At 39.5% G+C, this 19404-nt stretch overlaps 1 protein-coding gene across 3 annotated transcripts in view; it reads right to left on the reverse strand.

The window, feature by feature from the left end:
• Positions 1-19404, reverse strand: part of KIAA1217 (KIAA1217 ortholog) — a 364008-nt gene that overhangs the window by 256346 nt on the left and 88258 nt on the right. The window lies entirely within an intron of this gene.

Here is a 19404-nt window from a genome sequence, read left to right on the forward strand (position 1 = left end):
AAATTGAAACTGTTTTACCAGTATCTCTACTATTAGTTCATAGGATTTTCAAAATAGGAATTGACCCTTTTTTAACTATCTTACATAGGGTCAGTTACAGCAATGATATTTAAATTCAGTACTAGGAAGGAGACAGAGATTGAACCTGTCAACAATATCAGTGCCACCTTATTTCACATTCTGTAACAGGAAACACCAAGAAATAATTAAATTCACTAACACATATACAGCAATAATGCTGGAATGAACCACAAGATTGTTTCCCTAAAAAGTAACATTTTCACCAACTCAAAAACTCAAACAATTTGGTTGTTTAAAGCAAACACCTCACCGGTTATCATGAGGCAGCATTGCCAGAAATTGGCTCATTTATGGGTTCAGCCACATGAATTCAACAGAATGAGCAATTAGATCCTGACCCTGAACATGAAGCTTTGTATTTAAGTTTCTGCACCATCACACTTTTGGTACATTAATGCAGATGGGTGGAGTTGTTTCACTCTGCTGAATTACTGGCACATTTCTCAGAAAAATTCACCCTTGGTGGGCAATGGATAAGGTATGGCTCTAGGTGCCCTACAACTCAGTGTTCAAGTGGGGGGAAGCTCTTTATGCCAGTAGACTAATATATATTCCTGCACAGCAATCATACACTCCTAAATGAACACACTGTGTTCTAACAAAAAAAAAAAAAATTAAAATAATATGCAGTAACAGCATTTTTGCTCTCTGTATTGCCCATTTTGAGAATTTCTCCATGGTAACTTGCTCTTATTCTCTCGGTCAATATGATACATCCTGTTTCAATTCAGCAGATGTTTCCTCTTATTCTTTTCTCTAAGATTCATTATTTATTCTACATGAATGTGTACTGCACTGCATCTGCCATCTGCTAACCTAGGCCCATAAAATATCAAAATCCTTTTATACTCATCTGCAAGGTCTCTCAAAACTTAGTGCTTCTCCTAACCGAGCTCATCTGCCTCTTAGGGATAAATCCTGGAAGTGCTGCCCAGGCTGGGAGGCCCTATGCCTGCAAGCAATCAAATGTGCTCTCACTAGCCCCAAGGACAGCTCATCATTTCTATGGGTTCCAAACCTGCCCACTAAGGACAGCATCACTCTCGTGCTTACCTTCATTATTTCTCAGACGAAATGGAGCAGCACAGCTGTGAGAAACACTCATATGTGTCAGAACCACCAATACAATAGGAATATGAATAGCATTAATGTCTAGATGGATAGTGTGCATGAACATTTCTAGCTTATTTTTAAAACCTCTCACGTTGTGTCTTGTCTGGATTCTACAGGCTGGAGTGAGACAAAGGAATGGACTTGTACTCTCATAATTACTTACATTTAAAATATAGAAGAGAATGGCACAGAAAGACTCTTCCACTGATTTCTAGGCACTCTAATCACTTAACTCCTGAAACACTTAATTTAGAGTAGAGTTGAAACTCTGTGGAAAAGAAAAGCATTTTACCAAAATCTCACTTCCAGTGTAAGCACTTTAATCACTGTGTTCATGAACTGACATTTAAGATAAATCACCCTCCTCTGCATTCCCCTATTAGATAGCAAAACCTGGACATTAGTGCCAGATGATGGTCTCATCATCAGCTATCCTAATTTCTGGCGTCCCCCCTGCAGGCTTCCCTGCATTTCAACAGCCGCATCTGCCGTTTGCACCCAGAACATCTGGATACCAATTTTAGGTAACTCCTGTTGTGATGATTCATCTTTCTGGACTTTCAGGGGAGAGAAGTTGGGTGGGTGGCCAATAGTGATGACATCTCCATGTTATATTTGCTCCAAATGTTAGCTAGGAAGACAATTGCACAGAGAGAGGGCTTCCAGAAACCTTGCACTCACTTTTCAACTCATCAGGTTTATTAATGAGCTTCCCTTGCAGCTTGTCATCTTGTAAGGTCTAACTCTGAATGCAAGAGTTCCTTCAAGGCTGAGCAGTATCTTCTTCTTAGGAAAGACAACCCCACAACTATCAGTTACTTCTTGCCAGACCTTCAGAGCATCTCTGGTCATTGCGTGGCACTGAACAGCAGCACGCCCCAGAGCTTTGTGAAATCAAACATGACAAGAAAGAGGTTATCACCTCCTGCTACTATAATTAGAGTCAATTAATGCTTCTCCTAAGAGGATCAAGCAAGAGGGAGCAGTCAGTGAGTTCACTGGATGGAGAGTACCATGCTACTCATTGAAAAGCAGTAGTTTTCTTACCAACCCAGTGTGTCAGCAGAACCACAAATTGGAGGAAAACTGCAGTCTTTGAGTAGATCAGGGAGCTCTCATCACTCACAGTTACTCAGGTACAAACTTCACTTTTGTTTGGAACCGCAACTGCATAACACTTAGGGAGAAAAACTCCAGAGAAGGGTTTCTCCACGGCAATCACAGACAGTAGGTCAACAATCCTCACTGATTCTGGCAAAATACTACGTTTGGACTTCGTGCATTTTGTAAGTAAAAAACCTCAACTGTGCATTGTGTCAAAAGGCAAGGAATCAGAGCAAGTTCCAAATCTTACTCTTCTACTTTTCATGAGACTCTGTTACGTATGTGGTCAAGCAGAACCCAGATTCACAACACAAAGACCAGGAAAAACAAATGGCACTAAATAAATATTAGTATAAGAGGGAAAGTTTTTATATTAAAGGCCAGAACTGTCTTAAGTGGGGAAATACATCTGTTGGGGAAGATGAAACAGGAAAGCCTTATAAATATGATTGCCTGACAAAAGATTTTGGAAATATGAAAACTATAAGCGACATCGAAATGAAAGCCACCTTTGAATTACCAAGTCCTAGTTACTGAACAACTGGAAAACAATGGTATGGCCAACTGAAGGTAATCCCCTCTTGATTGAACAATACCCTCTGCTTGCAGGCAGGTCCAAGGGTCAGAGCAGACCCTACTAGCTCAGCAGAAGGGGTCCAAAGAGTAGTTTTTAGAAGTTAAGATGTAACACTCTATGGTAATATAAGAACTCTTATAGGCTGTATGTAAATGCTATAGGATTTGTATCTTGTATTAGATTGGTTAGTGACAATTAGAATATTCAGTACAAAAGATGATTTATTTGTATTGCAACCAGGACTTCACCATTCCATTCTCATTCTACTCACACTCTCATTCCTCTCTTACTTATCTCTCACTCCACTCTACTTACTTGTTCTTACTCTTACTCTCTTGCTCTCCTGGGCCTGCTCCGAGCTGCAGCTGGCAGCTCTAAGCAATGCCCCTATACCCACGCCCTTTGCAATAAACCGCATGTTCCAAGATCTGACTTCAGAGATCTCTCGTCTCCGTCCGTCCCGACCATCCGAACCCCCCAAGATCCCGCATACATCTTTTCATGTGAGACAAGACTTATTTCCTAAGCAGTCAGGCATAAAAACCTGAATAAAGACACGTAACAGACAGGTATGACAATCTGCAGAGCTTTCTGTCATCAACCACAGCACTTTGTTGTTGCTGCCTGTTCTAAGCTTCCCCTCCCCCTCCCAAAGACACGTGCTCCTGCCCATGTGCTCCGAGCTCCTTTGTTCCAAGCGGGGGCAAAACCAAATGTAACTCAGACTCTTCAGCAGTGTCTGATTGGCCGCTCACCCCGGGTATGTCCCCAGTCCTCCCCTTTCCCCTTCTCCGAATAAAAGATGGTCGAGGGGAGGCTCCCCTCTCTCAGCTCACCTACTTTTCTGTGAACATCTCTGGTTGTCTGTCTCATTTGAAAGCTTCTAACTGCAGGGAATTGAGCGAGCAGAGAGCTATATTTCTCCCTCTTTGCTTCTGCTATGGTATTTGCTTTGCAGCTGATACAGGTACCGATTTTAGAGCTGCTAAAGTGCTAGATCGCCCTTGCTACCTCTCAAGGCTGCTCGAGGCTTTCTAAGGCATTGAAATATAAACACTAGCCGGTATAAAGCTGAAAAGATACCTTCCACACTTTGTCTCTTTCCAAACAGAACCCAGGGAAAAGTTGTCTTATATCCATCAACATTACAGAGTAATCTATTAACCAATGAGATGAAGACAAGCACCCCTATTTCTTCTCCTCATATTCACTGAATGCTCCTTAGTTGAAGATGCCTTGGATAAAATAGAAGTTTGAAGTTTGTCATATTAAACTACATCTCAGCCACAGGCCACAAAGAATGACTGATTAAATTAGTTCTTAATTCCAAGGCATGCTATAGACCTGTGTACATTATCAGAAAATGAGCATACTGTAGAAAAATTTTCTTCTCACAAAATAATATTGTATGTAATTTTCGAAAAATTGAATCTCTAGAGAAATTAAACATTACCTTCTTTTTGTTCCACTGGATGAAAATTAAACCTTCAATTTTACCCAGCTATCTGAATTAGTGTATCTACAATTTTGCACCACACAGGTAAAACTAATCATCAAAACTAAGTAAAGACACATGTTTGTCCCCAGAAAGAAGCCATCCAATTATCCCTTGCTGCCAGCCACTTGTCCCCATGCTGTCCTCCTTGCCTGTGTGGCTGACTGGGGATGTGGTCAGTGTCTAGGATCAACGTTTTACAGGCAAAAAAAAGGGGTCAGTGCAGGATTGCCTCTCTCATCATCCAAGAGTGTTTGCTTAGACCTGTCTGGTCCAAAACAACTGTTCTTTAATCAAAGATGCAAAATTGGTTTTAACATACCTACCCACCCAATGTTTTATCTCAGCACACATCTTTCTGGCATTTAACCCTCATTCCTCGTCTTGCCAAAAGCAATCCTCACACCCCCACCCCTCACCCTCACCCTTAACGCTTACCTTTACAGACACTCATTATTTATGTTAGAGGTAGAACACCTGAGTAGAAAATGAAACATTTATGGACTACTTCTGAAAAACTTCAGACAGAAGCAAAAATACCTCCACCTCTCAGCACAGCAAACAACCACCAACACCTGTTCCAAGAATTAGAACCAAACTGGTTTTGTTTTTTAATACATAGTTCAAACACAGTTTATACAACTCAAGAAAGATAGATGTCTTATCAATACAAAGAATTTTGAGGGAAACTTCATAGAAGCTGGAAGTGTTTGTTGGCCTAGAAAGTACAGAGAAAATTACTTGTGCTATTGCCTACAATCTGTACTTCATCCATGCAGCATAAGCTTCCCAGAGGCTCTTAACTCCATCATCCAAAGTGCAGAAACACAAAGTTTTCTAGAGCTCCTAGTAGGACTTGAAATACCTGATTTAAATGATCAGATGATTTCCAAATAAACAACAAAGAAACATTTCAGAGGGAGAAATGGTGGCTTTGGGGCACAAAATAAATGAACGTGCAGCAGCTGGCAGGTGTATGCAAGAGACAGAGGGAGATAGAAGTATAAGCTATGGTAGAGAATTCTACACAGAGTCAGCAGGAGAGTAACTTTTCCAGACACTTCAAAGACCAGAACAGATTCTCCTCCAGTTTGGAAGCTCTTGAATATATGACTCAGTTAAAGCCTGGCTTCTGCTCTATGAAAGCTTCAGTGACAGAAGTCAAACACTGCTATGCCTCCACGCTGGCGAGCTGTGAGGGAAACCCAGGGTTTGGCCTGCACTGCTCTTCCCAAGCCTGGAAAGCAAAGCCAGAGGCAAACACGAGGTCTACTTCAACCTGTCATCACAAAAAGGGAGGCAATTGCAAAATGATACAAGTCTAGAAACCTAAAATGAGGAGCTGCCCTTCAGTTATAGTGCGCATGTCAAGGGAATTGATCATCAGATGAATTTGGAGTGGAACCTCTCCAATGGAATGGGCAGAACAGTACTACCAGTAACTGTGGAACAGTAAAGGCTCAGCCCTGTCCAGAGATAACCACTTGTTATTTAGAAAAAATTGTCTTCCTCCTGAAAGATGCAATTCCTTTCTTTTGCTTTAGAACAGGCGTGATAGGATATTAGACAAGTTAAAGCTAAGCTAATGTAGCTGCAGAACATTTATGGTTTAACTGCGGTGCCAAAAAACATAAAAGAAGGTTGCTAAAGCAGGGTTATCTCTGCTGAGCTCTTGGGTAATTTTACACCTCTGCTTTGCCTCTTGCACATTGCCTGCTGCAGGGTAGGTTAGGCTGGTGTTTGTACTACTGAATGCAACATAGGACCATAAAACAGGCACACGGGGAACCCGAACCAATTTTGCCATGGGACACTTAACTTCAGTATTCCTTGAATTGTTATGATTTTTAACAGTATAACCTTAAAATTGCATTAGTACAATTTCCTGCTTTGAAATATGCAGTCATTTTGCAGAACTTAACATGTCTTCTTGTAAACATCATAATTTTTATCATTCCTCAGGCAACCCATCCCTCCCAGCTTTCAAGCATCCACATCTAACAATGTGCCCTGTATTTGACAGGTTGCTTTGTTACTTGTTCAGATTTATCATTTCATGAGCATTTAGCCCCAAGGCACCATCTCAGCCACATATCCATTTATTTATGGTCTACAAGAACTTGTAAGGCCTTGTCTGGCATGCAAGGGAACACAGCAATTGTTTCACATACATTCAGTGATAGAAAGAAGAACTCAGCCATTTCTTTCATTTCTTTAGTCTGATCCGCAACTTGCACCAAACATTTTAGATGGGCTAATACCAGAGTTGTTATAATTAATGCCATAAATTTTAATGGGTTTTAGCATACTTACGATCATAGATTGTGATGCCTTGGGTTTTAACCTTTATATTTTTCAAATTCTGTACTGCTTGGTGTGTGACTCTGAGGTTTCTTGTAGCCTGTTAATCTCTGCTCTCTCATGCTAGGTAGACATAACAAAGCCTCTCTGGGCCTGCTTTCCAAGGACACCAAGACTGTCCTAGGCCAAAAGTGTAAACCGAAGAGCTGCTATGGGGTGGGCAAGCTGAGGGGAAAACTGAAGCTTTAATTGAAGAATTAACCCTGATATGCAAATGAACAAAACCTATAAAAGAGTGAAGAACTCATGACCTGGGGTCCATTTTTGAGAATAGCCTCTGGCTCCCCAGGGTGTACCTTTGAAGGCCTTTCAAATAAATACCTCTTTTAATCCTTTACTCCTGTGTAGTCTCTGTTTCTAGGAGGCCTCTCAAGGCATCAGTTGTAATCTATGATTATAGTTGCACATGCTAAAAAAGTGAATTTCTAGTAAGTGTTTCCTTAAATGTTAGACATTGCCAAAAATAACACTTGGGTATCACAAAAACTGCATTTACAAATGTACTTAGGGGTTTTTCAGAAGCTTTACTGAAATGTAAATAAATAAAGGTCTTTTTTTCCTTCATCATCCTATTCTGATTTGGAAACTTACATCTCTCATCTCAAGTAGAACAGATCCACTACTATACACATGACTGCAGACTAGGGCCATAATACAGGTGGGTTTTTTTATGTTTATACATAATTTGCAGGGTAAAAAAAGAAAGAATGAAAGAGTGGGGAATAACCCAGCCATGACACACCTGCAACTGGGAGTGTGCTGGGTAAAGATATGTTAGAATTTTATCACCAAAGCTCTCAGTAGAAGATATCAACACGTTAATATCCTTCTAATCTAAAAACCTGTCTTTTATATTGTCATGATTCATCAGAAGAAAGAGGGAATTGTGTAGGAGATGGCATAGCAAGGCCATAGCTGTCACTGTACAGATCCATGAGAGTTTAATACATTTTCTCATTTGCTTGCTGTCCACCAGCTCACAGACATTGCCATGACCTGCTATGAGGAAGCAGAGCAGTTCTAGAGGTGTATCTTTGTTCATCACTTACATATCCTGTCACAAAAGGCATAGCAAATGGCATAGCTACCATTAACAGTAGCTTTTGTCCAGCTAGATTAAGTACAGAATTAAGTACAGAAGTTACTCCAGAGTGAGTTCAAGTTTACAGTATAGTATGTGTGTGTATATATGTCTGTTTATGTAGTGCCTTTTTCAAAACACACTTCACAGAGTAGTAATATCTGTTCGTTGTTGTTGATTGTTGGATTTGAATGCAATGACATGCAAACAGGACAAGAGAAGGGTATTTTTACAGGGAAAATAATGTTCTTTTGGAAACATTGCCCTTTTGGGTGTAGCATTTTTCAGAAACAGCAGAGATTCCTTGGAAGAGCTCATTTGAATGATATTAAATGGGCTGGAATTACCTATAATGGAGAACATGAAAGAGCACAATGTGGCAAAGAAGAAACACTTTGGAAGAAACACTGTTTAGCCAGCTGTGTTATGATACTAACACAACCTAATAGTCCTTTTTCATGCACACTTTATTCACACCTTGCTCCATGTTATTGCAGCCTTCATCCTCCCAGCCCTCCTCACTCCCTCACTATGGAAACAACTCATCAAGAAATGTGTGGCAGCTCATCTTCTCCCATTTCTTGGGTCACACCACTGTGATCTTCAAATACTTTGACTTGCTTCATTATGCTTACTAAGAGAAAGTTGTTACTTCCCAGAGACAGAGGCACAAGGGGGAAATCAGAGATGAGCACGCCAGCCCTATCTCCCAGCCTTGGTAGGTGGCTGTCCCTGGGCTCTCCCCTCAGCAGTTGACTTGGTGGGGAAATGCTCCCACCCTGAGCCAAGGCCAAACACAGCTGGGCCATGGGAGATGGCTGGTTGCAGGCCTGGGAGGGGAGGGAAGATGCTGTAAGTGTGCTACTGGTAGCTATTTTTTGCAGCAGAGGCTCTGGAGGCCACCTTAAAGTGGATCAGAAGCACCAACTGAATCTACACTATTTAGATGGTCTTCCTCCAATTTTCCTAACTTGTTTAGCCTGATTTGTCCACATACAATCATTACTTATTTATTATATATAGACTGTCAAATATGGGGCCTTTGAGGAGGGAAAAAAAGGAGTTTGTACTCCTGACTGACCTACATTCCCATGAATAAAGTTTCTCTTCCTTTCAAGTTGGTTGTACTCAGAAGAAATATCCACAAAGTATGCTGTGTTTGGGGAAATAAATTCAACTGATTCTCTATTCCCATACAGCTGGTATTTTTTCTGAGGTTGTTTTTACATTTTACTATTTTCAATGTCGTTCTGAACTGGAGGACATTATTTGCTGAGGAATTCCCTTCATAATTTGAATTTAAATAATCTGATAGATTTGAAGAATAAATAATGGTGGATATAATTTAGGATACCTGAAGAAAAAAGTCTGCATCAGGACCAGCAAAGCAGGATGCTCCCATGCTATTGCTGCACTGCTGGGACAGGAACCATCTCTCCATCCACAGATATGGTGCTCTGATACTGCTGGGGCATCTTTTGTAGCTTGTCAACAAAGCTAGGAATTCCTGGCCTGTGAAGTTAAAAATATCCCTGTCGTAAAACAAATAACTTAATTCTTTGACTTTCAGAATCCTGCAGAAGCAGGAGGTTTACTCTTAATAAGCAACCTTTAGTACCACAAGTCTGTCCAAAGGGTGACTCACTAGATGCTATTTTTGAAAGCGTCAAGATAGAAATTCAGAATATTAACTTAAAAGTCTTGTTTACTGAACTCTGTTGTACAGTTTGTGGAGTGGACTTTTTTATTCTCTGGTTTACTATGTTTTTATATCTTGAAATACTAAAATATTTGTTAAACACAATTCATTTGTATGCTGTTCTGCCAGTAATTTATCCTACTTACATCATCCTTGAAAGGTTCTTCTGACACAAGTGTCTGATCACTAGTCCAACAATATCCAAAGGAGGCTAGGATAACACCTAAGAAATCACAACCTTCATTGCATCATTGTACACTCCATACTCTCACTCAGAAGATAGCACAGGGCAAACCTGGTTTTCTCTGACAATTCCCTCCAATTGTGTTTGCACCATAAATTTTATCTGGAGGGCCAGTGTAAGGAAATCCATCTATACATTTGGTTTTTACTGCATATATTAAGTGAGTTTTAAAGAGGCAATAATGCTACTGGGTATTTACGATTTTTATTTTCCTTAACTAAGGTATAAAAAACAGAGGCAAGTTTACACCTTCGTCCGAGTCACCTTCTATAATAATTTAGGTATCATTGTGCTTCAAATTGCCTATTTTTTGTGTGCCTAACTTTTTTATTCCTTTATTATTATTATTTGAAAACACTCCCCTATTCTTCCTCTGCCACTTTTAATCCTTTTTCCCTTTTTCCCTCTCTATCACAATTCTTGTGTAGTAATTTCTCACTTCAACTGAAATTAAATGGTTTTCTAGAAATACATTCCTCTCCTAAGCCTTTTAGACCCATGCTACTATGACAAAAATGATAGTAAATTAATTGAACAAAACTTGATCACTGATCTCTGATCTGGCCTCTCTTTGTTTGGAGATGGACAAAAGTCTTTCAAACCACATCTCTACAAACTAAATCTAATTCTTCCTACTTCTCTTTTTGTCAGAGTGATATTCTGACACATTATCTAGCTAACAAACTATTTGAGAAACAGATTCTAGCTTTGCTCATACATTACTTCCCAATAAAATATATTTACATGATACTTTTTTTAAAGTTAGTATTATTTATAAAAAGTAAGCACATACAACTGATAAAACAAAACCTAACAGGAACATAATTTTTGCAATTCTTGGTTAATGATAATGAAATATTTTTTGCTGAGACTTTGTGAAATCAGCAAAATCATCATTTTGTTCACAGATCTTAAGGGAAAAAATACATACCCTGAGTGTGATTCGTACATCAGGGTCAACTATTTCAACTAATATAATATCAGTCCAGATGAGCACAATATCTAAGTATCATTTCAAAATTTAATGTCTCAAACTATTTCCTTTGGTGATAGGTATATCTACCTACATGGCAAAGGTCTCATGATTGAAAGAGAAATGTTATAGCAAGTAATCTTACACTCAACTAACAAATTATTTCAGTGAATCACAAAATAACTGATTCTACTACACTCATTGCTGGCTGTTGGACAAGCATGGAGGCACACACATTTCATTTGTTTCTCTTTGATGTTGGTTTTAGTGTCTGTGGGCATCAGTGCAGGAAAATGAGAAGCATCTGCAGAGCAGGAACACCCAATATGCACTGCCACTTTTCTTCTTGACTTCTTCCAGTTTAAACGAAATGTGCCAGCACCACTCACTCCTTTACTTGTCAGGACCTGGGCAAGGAAGGCCGAGTACGACTGCCCTCCCATGGCAGCAAAATAGTTAATAATGGGAAAGTGCAAATCATTTTCCTGGACACTCTCAGTGTACACAGGTGAGAACAGAGGACACAAGACAAAACAGGCTGGGTGCAATTCAATTTATGTCAATTCACCGGTGCTGGTATTCACTCCACTGAAAATCCCTTTTTCCCATCTGCCATCTTCCTCTTTCCCTTCCTTCCCACACATACATATGATAATACTCCCAAGGCCACGACAAAAGACATAACCAACCACTTCCTTGACAAACATCAGAGAAACCAGGAATATCAGCTCAGAAATGTGGCCAAGATGTGCCTCACTTGACTATCTCCTAAATAAAAAACAATTTAGGAAAGTAGGAAAGATGCCTGCAGGCATTGAAGCCAGGAGATCCTGGAGAGGAAAGCAAGGGGACCCTGCGGCCTTAAAGGCGACAGCGGCTGGCACCATCACATGGGATTTAGTAGATTAAGCCAGTGACTTAACAAAGGAAATGTTTAAGGAAAATCTGGAGTTTAAGGAAAGACTGGAGGTGGCACTTAGTGCCACAGTCTAGCTGACATGGTGCTGTTCGGTCATAGGTTGGACTTAGTGATCTCAGAGGATTTTTCCCAACCTAATTGATTCTGTGATCCTGTTTAAGAAAACTTCTAGATAGAACCAGTTGAAGCACACAGTTGTTTCAGCTTTGGATAACGTGTGAGTGATGACCAATAACTTGCTGATGAGACACGGGAAGCCACAAAGTCATCACGTGCCAAGAGCTCTCCTGAGAGCTCAGATGTAGCAGAAAGAAAAAGTGCCAAGAAAATAAAATATGAAGGTGAAATTTAAAACTTAGTGAAGGTGTACAACCAACTAATTCACTCTAACTACCTAATCTCCTAGGTACTAAAACTCAACAGGTGGCTCCTTACTTCATGTTTCCAGGAGAAGTTCCCTGTGCATTAACCTTAATTACCCACACATATGCTTATAGTGGACAGGCATCTGCTGATCAGCTGTGCCCCAAGACATGTAGGCTCCAGCAAACAGCTGAGATCTGTCAAAAACACTGAAAACCAAGATGTGGCCAATGCCGCAGTAATGGCAGCAATGTGGAAGCACATGTACGCATTTTACACTTTCATCTACTAGATAAGCATTTTTTAAAAGCAAGAACTGTCTTGGAAACAGGGGCTGGGCAGATAAACACTCCAATCCCAACCTTCAAGCCTGGAACACCTTTATTTGTTCCATGACTGTTGAGTTCTTGGCTGCAGAGTAACTCCAACTCAAAGAGTGGACACTGCTTACAACTTCACTCTCCCTCAGCTGAGATACACAAAAACGTGGCAGGCTGACATTCATGTCTGGATCTCTCCTGTGAGGTATTTGTGCTCCTTATACATTGACATACCAAGGCAAGCAGGCAGGATTTTCCATTCCATGTCTCTAGAGATGTAGGTCTCCAAAAGCTGCCCAGGCAGTGCAGGTAGTTATGCTGGGCTGGATGGGAGAGGACCACCCTACTGGAAAAGCCATCTAAGATTTTGGTGGGGGAGTGCCCAGATGAGACACCTAAACAAAAGTCTAGAGGCCATCCCAATGAACGGGCGCCCACGCAGTCCCAGGAGAGCCAAGTGACAACGGCGGTGCACCAGCCAAATCTTAAGCTTTCGTTATTTTAACATCTGGAACAGATGTTAGTGTTACTTATTCCTGCTCACTCAAAATTAATGTGTGCTATATCATAATGCTCTTGAGGGGGAATCAGCTTTTTTGATATTTATTATTAAACATGGAATAAAGCTGAGAATCTCTGAACTACTTTAGCCACAGAAACTGACTGCTTGCATTCTTTTCTAGGTCACTAAGAATATTAATTAGGAATCCAATAAACATAAAACATTGGGGTTTTTTTTTCAATGCAAATTTTGGACTGAGTTTTCAGAGCAAAAGCACTGAATTAGTTAATTGAACAAAGATTTTTCAGTTTCTACTGAGATTGAGATATACAGTTACCAAATGCAGGGAAAAGAGGAAAGGAAAATAGTTTAAATTTTCATATCCCTATCACGCCGCCAAAAAAAATCCCTTGTTTTTACTAGTAGACATAACCTGTAAGAGGACTAATGAGGCAAGGCAGTCGCATCAAAATAACAGTTCTTGCCTTCATATCTGCATTTCAGTTTTTGTGTTGAATATGAGTCAATGTCAATGAATAGATATTGTTCTTAAACAATCAAAAAACCACTACCTAAATAAGCAGGAAAGATGAGAACATACTTTCCAAAATGTTCGTTTTTCACCTTTTTTCACATGCTTAGGTTTGTAAGCACCCAAGGAGAAAGAGGCCTTGCTTTCAATTTCTCCTAATATTTGTTTTATAAAATACCTTAAAAACTCCTCAACCCACAAATCTGTAAATGAATAGTCCTGTTAAATTTGCATGAATTGAGAATGTGAATGATGGCTGAAGGACAAAAAAAAATCCAGCAAGAATTTTCCCCATGCAGTGGCATAGATTGAGTTACATTATCTGCAATATCTGTCTATTGAAAGCAAATCATGGGGAAGGAAAGGTAAGTTTTATCCAAATCACAACTAAAACCAGGCTTTTACTAAAAAATATTGATACAAAAGAAATGAGTACTAGCTTCATCTCCTTTACTTTGCTGGTAGACTTTCTATACCTAATGCAAGTGAAAAGTCACTGCAGGTTCACTGAGCCTCAGGAATTGCAGTGATGAGGCATAAGCGCACTGCAGAATGTTAATATATTTTACTTCTGCTTTATTAATTTTATACTGCAATCTTTTATGTCTACTTACATTTATTTACAAATTATTTTCAAATTTGAAGCTTAATAAATTAAAAGTATTTGTATCCTTCTAACAAACGCATGGTTAAACACAACAAATAAGAACTCCAGTACTGGAGAATGCAGGCACAAAGTTTCAGTAATTAAAATACACTGATAGAACAATGCAAAATACCACTTATGCACTTCAGTGAGCCACAGCTCTGTGTTAAAGACAGACAAATATAAATGACCAAAAGATGCTCAAAAGGATGGCTCGGCTCCATTTATGTCACCTGTCAGACCCAGAGTCTGGCCCAGGCAATTTCACTCAGAAAATAGAAATGTGTAGGATATTTGAACACACAGATGCAAGGTGTAATTTTATTCAGTAACTGGCACTCACCTCCCAGTGTTCTCAAACGTGGGGTTTTTTGTTATAATCCAAACTTAAAAGCGTAAAAATTTCTCCTTTCTTGTGACAGCAGAGTGAATCCTGTTATCAATACAGATCACGTTGGGGCATCTTCCAAGAAGCAGTTGCAACTCTGCCGTCCTGAGATGCTCAGCATCAAGGAGCTTTATCACAGGGCAACAAATGTGCCAAAAATCCCTAAAAATCATTAATAATAAAACTCTTACCATCCCCAGGGATTCATGATGAGAACTTAATTCAGAGAGGTCTTGAGAATTCAAATTTGGAGAGGTTTCAAACACTTAGACCCTGACACTTTTAAAATGTTTTTGATTTAAATATGCATTTACTTCACATAAGCGAACACTTCATAAAACCTGATTTTTGCTACATGCTTAGCCTGCTGGCAGGGTAGCATCAGATAAGACACAATAAAGTGTAAATCTTCTTTGGTATTATTTTTGCATTGTTTAATATATTTTCATAATACTTTCTCTGAGAAAATAGCAGCATAATTGCAAGTCCTTGTGAGTCATAGAAATAGATAACATTTGGTATATGAGATTACTAAACAGTTGGAAAGTAAAACATCCAAAATCCTAATTCAGTGAGTTGTTTAAAAGTGGCCCTTTAGCTTTATATAGAAGTGGTTTTGGAAGAGATTAAAATTTATGTTCTTAAACACTTGTTAAATCAGACTGACCTGATAAAATTTACTGCCTCTACTATCAGAACTGTTATTACCACCAGTGAATGAATGACTGAGATCTCAAACTACAGCCTTTAACTGGGCTCAAATACGGACAACTGGTGACCCACTCAGAATATTTCAGAAGTGCAACTGAAAAAGCTATGCCATTGCTAGGGAGCCTTTTTACAAGATTTATGGTAAGAATGAAAGCTCATGCCATCATTTTCATCCATTTAATCCATTTTTCCTTTTCCAGGAGATGAGATAAGCAGCTGCTGATGTGGAGGGGGGCTGTTGGCATAGACTAGAGTAAATTGTTACAACTGATGCACACAATTGAGTTGACACTGCTATTCTCACCAGCCCCTCCCCCTGCCTTTTTTTAAGGGACATTTTTCACTACACCAAATCAGAAACATGTAAACATGAATAGCTGATACCTGTATTCTAATTAAGTCATTAATAACATGAACTAGATACCAATCCAGTCATGAAATACTTCCTGAAATTTGAGAGTACCTCAAGAGCAGCTAGAGAAAGACCATGAAATTTTTTTAGATTATGTCTCTCTACATACTATGTAAACATATCTCTAACAATTGCATCAGTAATTTTTACTGAATTCTGATGTAGTGATATTAATAATATTTTTAAAAATATATAAATAACATAACCACAGATAGGGTTACAGATATAGACAGAGATAGCCCCAGCCATCCAAGAAGTCATCACACGAGATTACTAAATCTGGTCACACACTTCCAGAGAAGTAAGAAGCACTTTGTTTTAGCTTTGAATCTTGTGCGTTCTTCAATGTCTTATTCTGAGATATCAACTAATAAGAGGCTTTTATCTTTGAGAGGTGGAATAATTGCTGTCCATCATCACCTGAATTTTTTGAGCTGTTTCTTGTATATACGTCAGATACAAATATTTGCCTCCCATAAACCTAGCACAAATTATAGGAAAAAAAGTAAAACAATATCACTTTATTTACATGCAAGTTTTAACCTTTTCAATTAGATACAAAAGTGCATGTAAATAATTATGAACAATATTTTTTTCAATAAGAAAGGCCAGTTCTTAAGAACAAAAATGTGAGAATGTATAAAGCCTAAAAAGGAGTGGATTACACTTGCTGAATTACCTGAGGGTTTATTGAAGACACGGAGTACAATGGTAGTGAAAAACGCCTACAGTGTTTTTTATTGTTCCCCTAAATGTCTGAACAAAGAAAACCCCATGGAAGGAAAAACAGCATAGGTTGGAACCCTTTGTATTTCACCCTCAAATAAAAACCCCTACATGCACATTCACTCAGTGATTGCTTTCAAATCTCATTCTTGTTACCAGAAGGAAAACCTGCAGATGAGAAGTTCATTGCAGCCAGGTTAAGCAGACAGACTCAGAGTTGGCTGAGCTTCACTCTTTTTCTGAATATCCTTCCAGTTCCTCTACCCATCTCCCTTTCATTGCCAGGATCCTTTTTTAAGTGGTTGTTTAGACACTTTTCCTCAATGTTTTCCTTATGCCTTCCAGAGTGTGATCAAAGACCCTGCTGCATCCCTTAGCAGGCAGGAGTCATTGCTCTCTTGGCTGCTGCTGCTGACAGCAATGACTACGGGTGCCTCTGAAGCACTGAAAAGGCAGCAGGAAAGTTGATGTGAGAGGAGAGGATCCACTGCTATAACACAAAAAGCTGAAAAATAATGCATGTTTAAGATATCACTACTGCATTTTCCCTAGTCTCATTGTACTTATTCATAAAAGTCAACAATATTGTCATCAGATAACCTCTGAAAGCTGAGGACAATCTTCTGCTAAAGCCAAAATCAGTGTAAATAATTATGAAAAAAAAAAATTTGCTTTTTCTCTGGATGCATCCTATCTGCTGTCACATTCAAATAGCAGTTTTTTAAACACAGCCTTAAAAAGTTCATTTTTGCCCCTGCTGCTTGTTCTGCCTTTGCCTGCTGTTGTACAGCAGCTCCCTAATCTCCCACTCAAAGTTGGTCTGTAGTTCTGGAGCTCAGCTCAAGAGGAGGTGGCTTGGCAAGCATCTGCCTTGCTGCTGAAACTGGGGTAGCTCCCTAGCGAGAGCAGAAGAGAACAAAGGAGCCCGTAATGCTATAAGAGGACTACAAGGAAACACAGGAAGGACCTCATTCTTCTTTGGAAACAAAAAAAATATTTCCGATCCAAACACTGAGTTAACATTATTAAGCAGTTTCTTGGTTGCAGCACAGCAGTCAGAGCAGCAACACAAACAGGCCCCAAGAGACGCAGGCAATACATATCCTGTACGCCCACACGCACACACACACAGAGGCATGCAAATACATAAAACTTACCAGTGCTTCCTTGCGCTTTTGAAAGCAGAAAAAATAACAAGTAGTCCCACCAATTAGACTTTCAAAAGAGCATAAATAACTCATGTGTTCGAACTCCACAAAGTTTCAATGAAGTTAACTGCCTTACTTCTCTTGAGGTAACCTACAGTTACTCAAAAACTTACTGGAGATTAGACAAATCATTATGATAAATGAGGACCAATTCAGAAATATTCTGGAAAAAATAAAATCATTACGATATTGAACTCTACCTTGAGATACTGGAAACAAATTACTGCTGAAATTCAGCAGTAGAATGCAGAAGCTCTGCATATTGTGTACTTACATGTCAGGGCTTTGGCAGGCAGAAGATGCACCAGAAAGCTGTCCCTGCCCACATCACCTCTTAATCAACCAGATTCGTATGAGAACGAGAAACCATACAGTGAGATGCAAAGTTCCTGAGACTGCATTTTGTCTTTTTCCTCAGCAAAAGAGGATGAGTAACTGTAAAACCTTGTTGTTCCCCCTCCTGTTTCTACCACCACCATTAGAACTTTGTGAATGAAGACTTAGTGTGTATAGATTTAATCTCCACTGGGCATTTGCTTTATTCCCCTGACTGTTCTTACAAAGCAGACACAGTGAAAGTGACTGCTGACTCCTCTGTCTGGGCATTAGCTCAGAGGCAACAGCGACCAGGTCAACAGACACAAGTTATGCACCAGCCAACTATTGTGCCACTTAGAGCATGAGGCCACTTAAACTGCATCTGCTAATCCCACAGTTTTGCATGCCTGACCCAGACAAAGCAGGCGAGGCTGCACCTAAATACCCCCCTTCCCTATAGATATAAAGAGGTCTTTCCTTTCTAACCCCAGGGATTGGAGTCCGCTGTGCAGCTTCATTTGATGCCGTCTTGTTTTTCTTTCTGAGAAAATCAGTGCTTACAATGTGCCAAATAAACTTCCCCCATGCGTAAGTACAAGGGAGATTAAAAAACCTGAAATGGTCAAAATATTGTCTCATCTCCATTGGATAAGATCTTCCAGTGCTGTCTAGAAAGCACTGCTGGTAAGAGTGACTTCCCCTGCACTCCCTTCCCTGGACATTCCAGACAGCTAGGGTACATTAAACACTTTAAATTACTAAAACCTCCAGGCACCCTGCAGACAATCCATGTGCCTCCATACATCATAGGTCATACACTTAAAATCTGTAACGAAGGCCAGTAACTTCTCAATGAAAATATTTCAAACATCCAATAAAAATGAAATATTATGGAATGGCATCCAGAATGCTCTCTGTCCTCAGGGAGGAAAGGTCAGCATGGGCCTTCCCTCGCTAAACACACTGTGCTTTCATAACTCTCATTTATATAGACTGTTTGAAATCACCCACTTACGAGATTTAAAACCCACATTTCTTCTTAACCAAAAATGTAAGTGGAGTAGAGACACAAAAAGTTCTTACTAGTAAATGATAAAGGCACTCACAGCTCACAATAAATGCAGTTTTTATTATTAAAATGTTCAAGGATCAAGAACTGAAATAACCAGTTACACTATTGACACCAATTAAGTATCCAAACTCAGTTGCTAGATGCTACATGGAAGCGCACACTCACAGAGTACACTGTCCTGGTTTCCCTAGGATGTCTATGTTCAGGGGATATCTATATTCACCTAAAGCAATGCAATATGACTATTTTAAAGTGCAGAGCTTTGAACAATTTTTAATGCTATTACTCAGCTGCACTGTAACAAGCTATGGAAATAAAGGGGACTTGCACCAAGCTCGAACAGGGACACACACTTGAGGCATGAGACTGTACACACATGGCCACACGTCTGTGTATTAAACCTAATTTACACAAGATACTACCCATGCAACATAAATATATAATATCATCTAAAAAAACTTTAGTTTTCAGTGGATAAGGCTAAGAAAGGTAAAGAGATTTGTCCAACTACAATTCTCTTTTCCTCTTCCTTGCTAACCAACGTAACCAATTGTGCCTT

This window comes from Corvus cornix, chromosome 2, assembly GCF_000738735.6.
Source record: "Corvus cornix cornix isolate S_Up_H32 chromosome 2, ASM73873v5, whole genome shotgun sequence".
In the NCBI taxonomy this organism is placed as follows: Eukaryota; Metazoa; Chordata; class Aves; order Passeriformes; family Corvidae; genus Corvus; species Corvus cornix.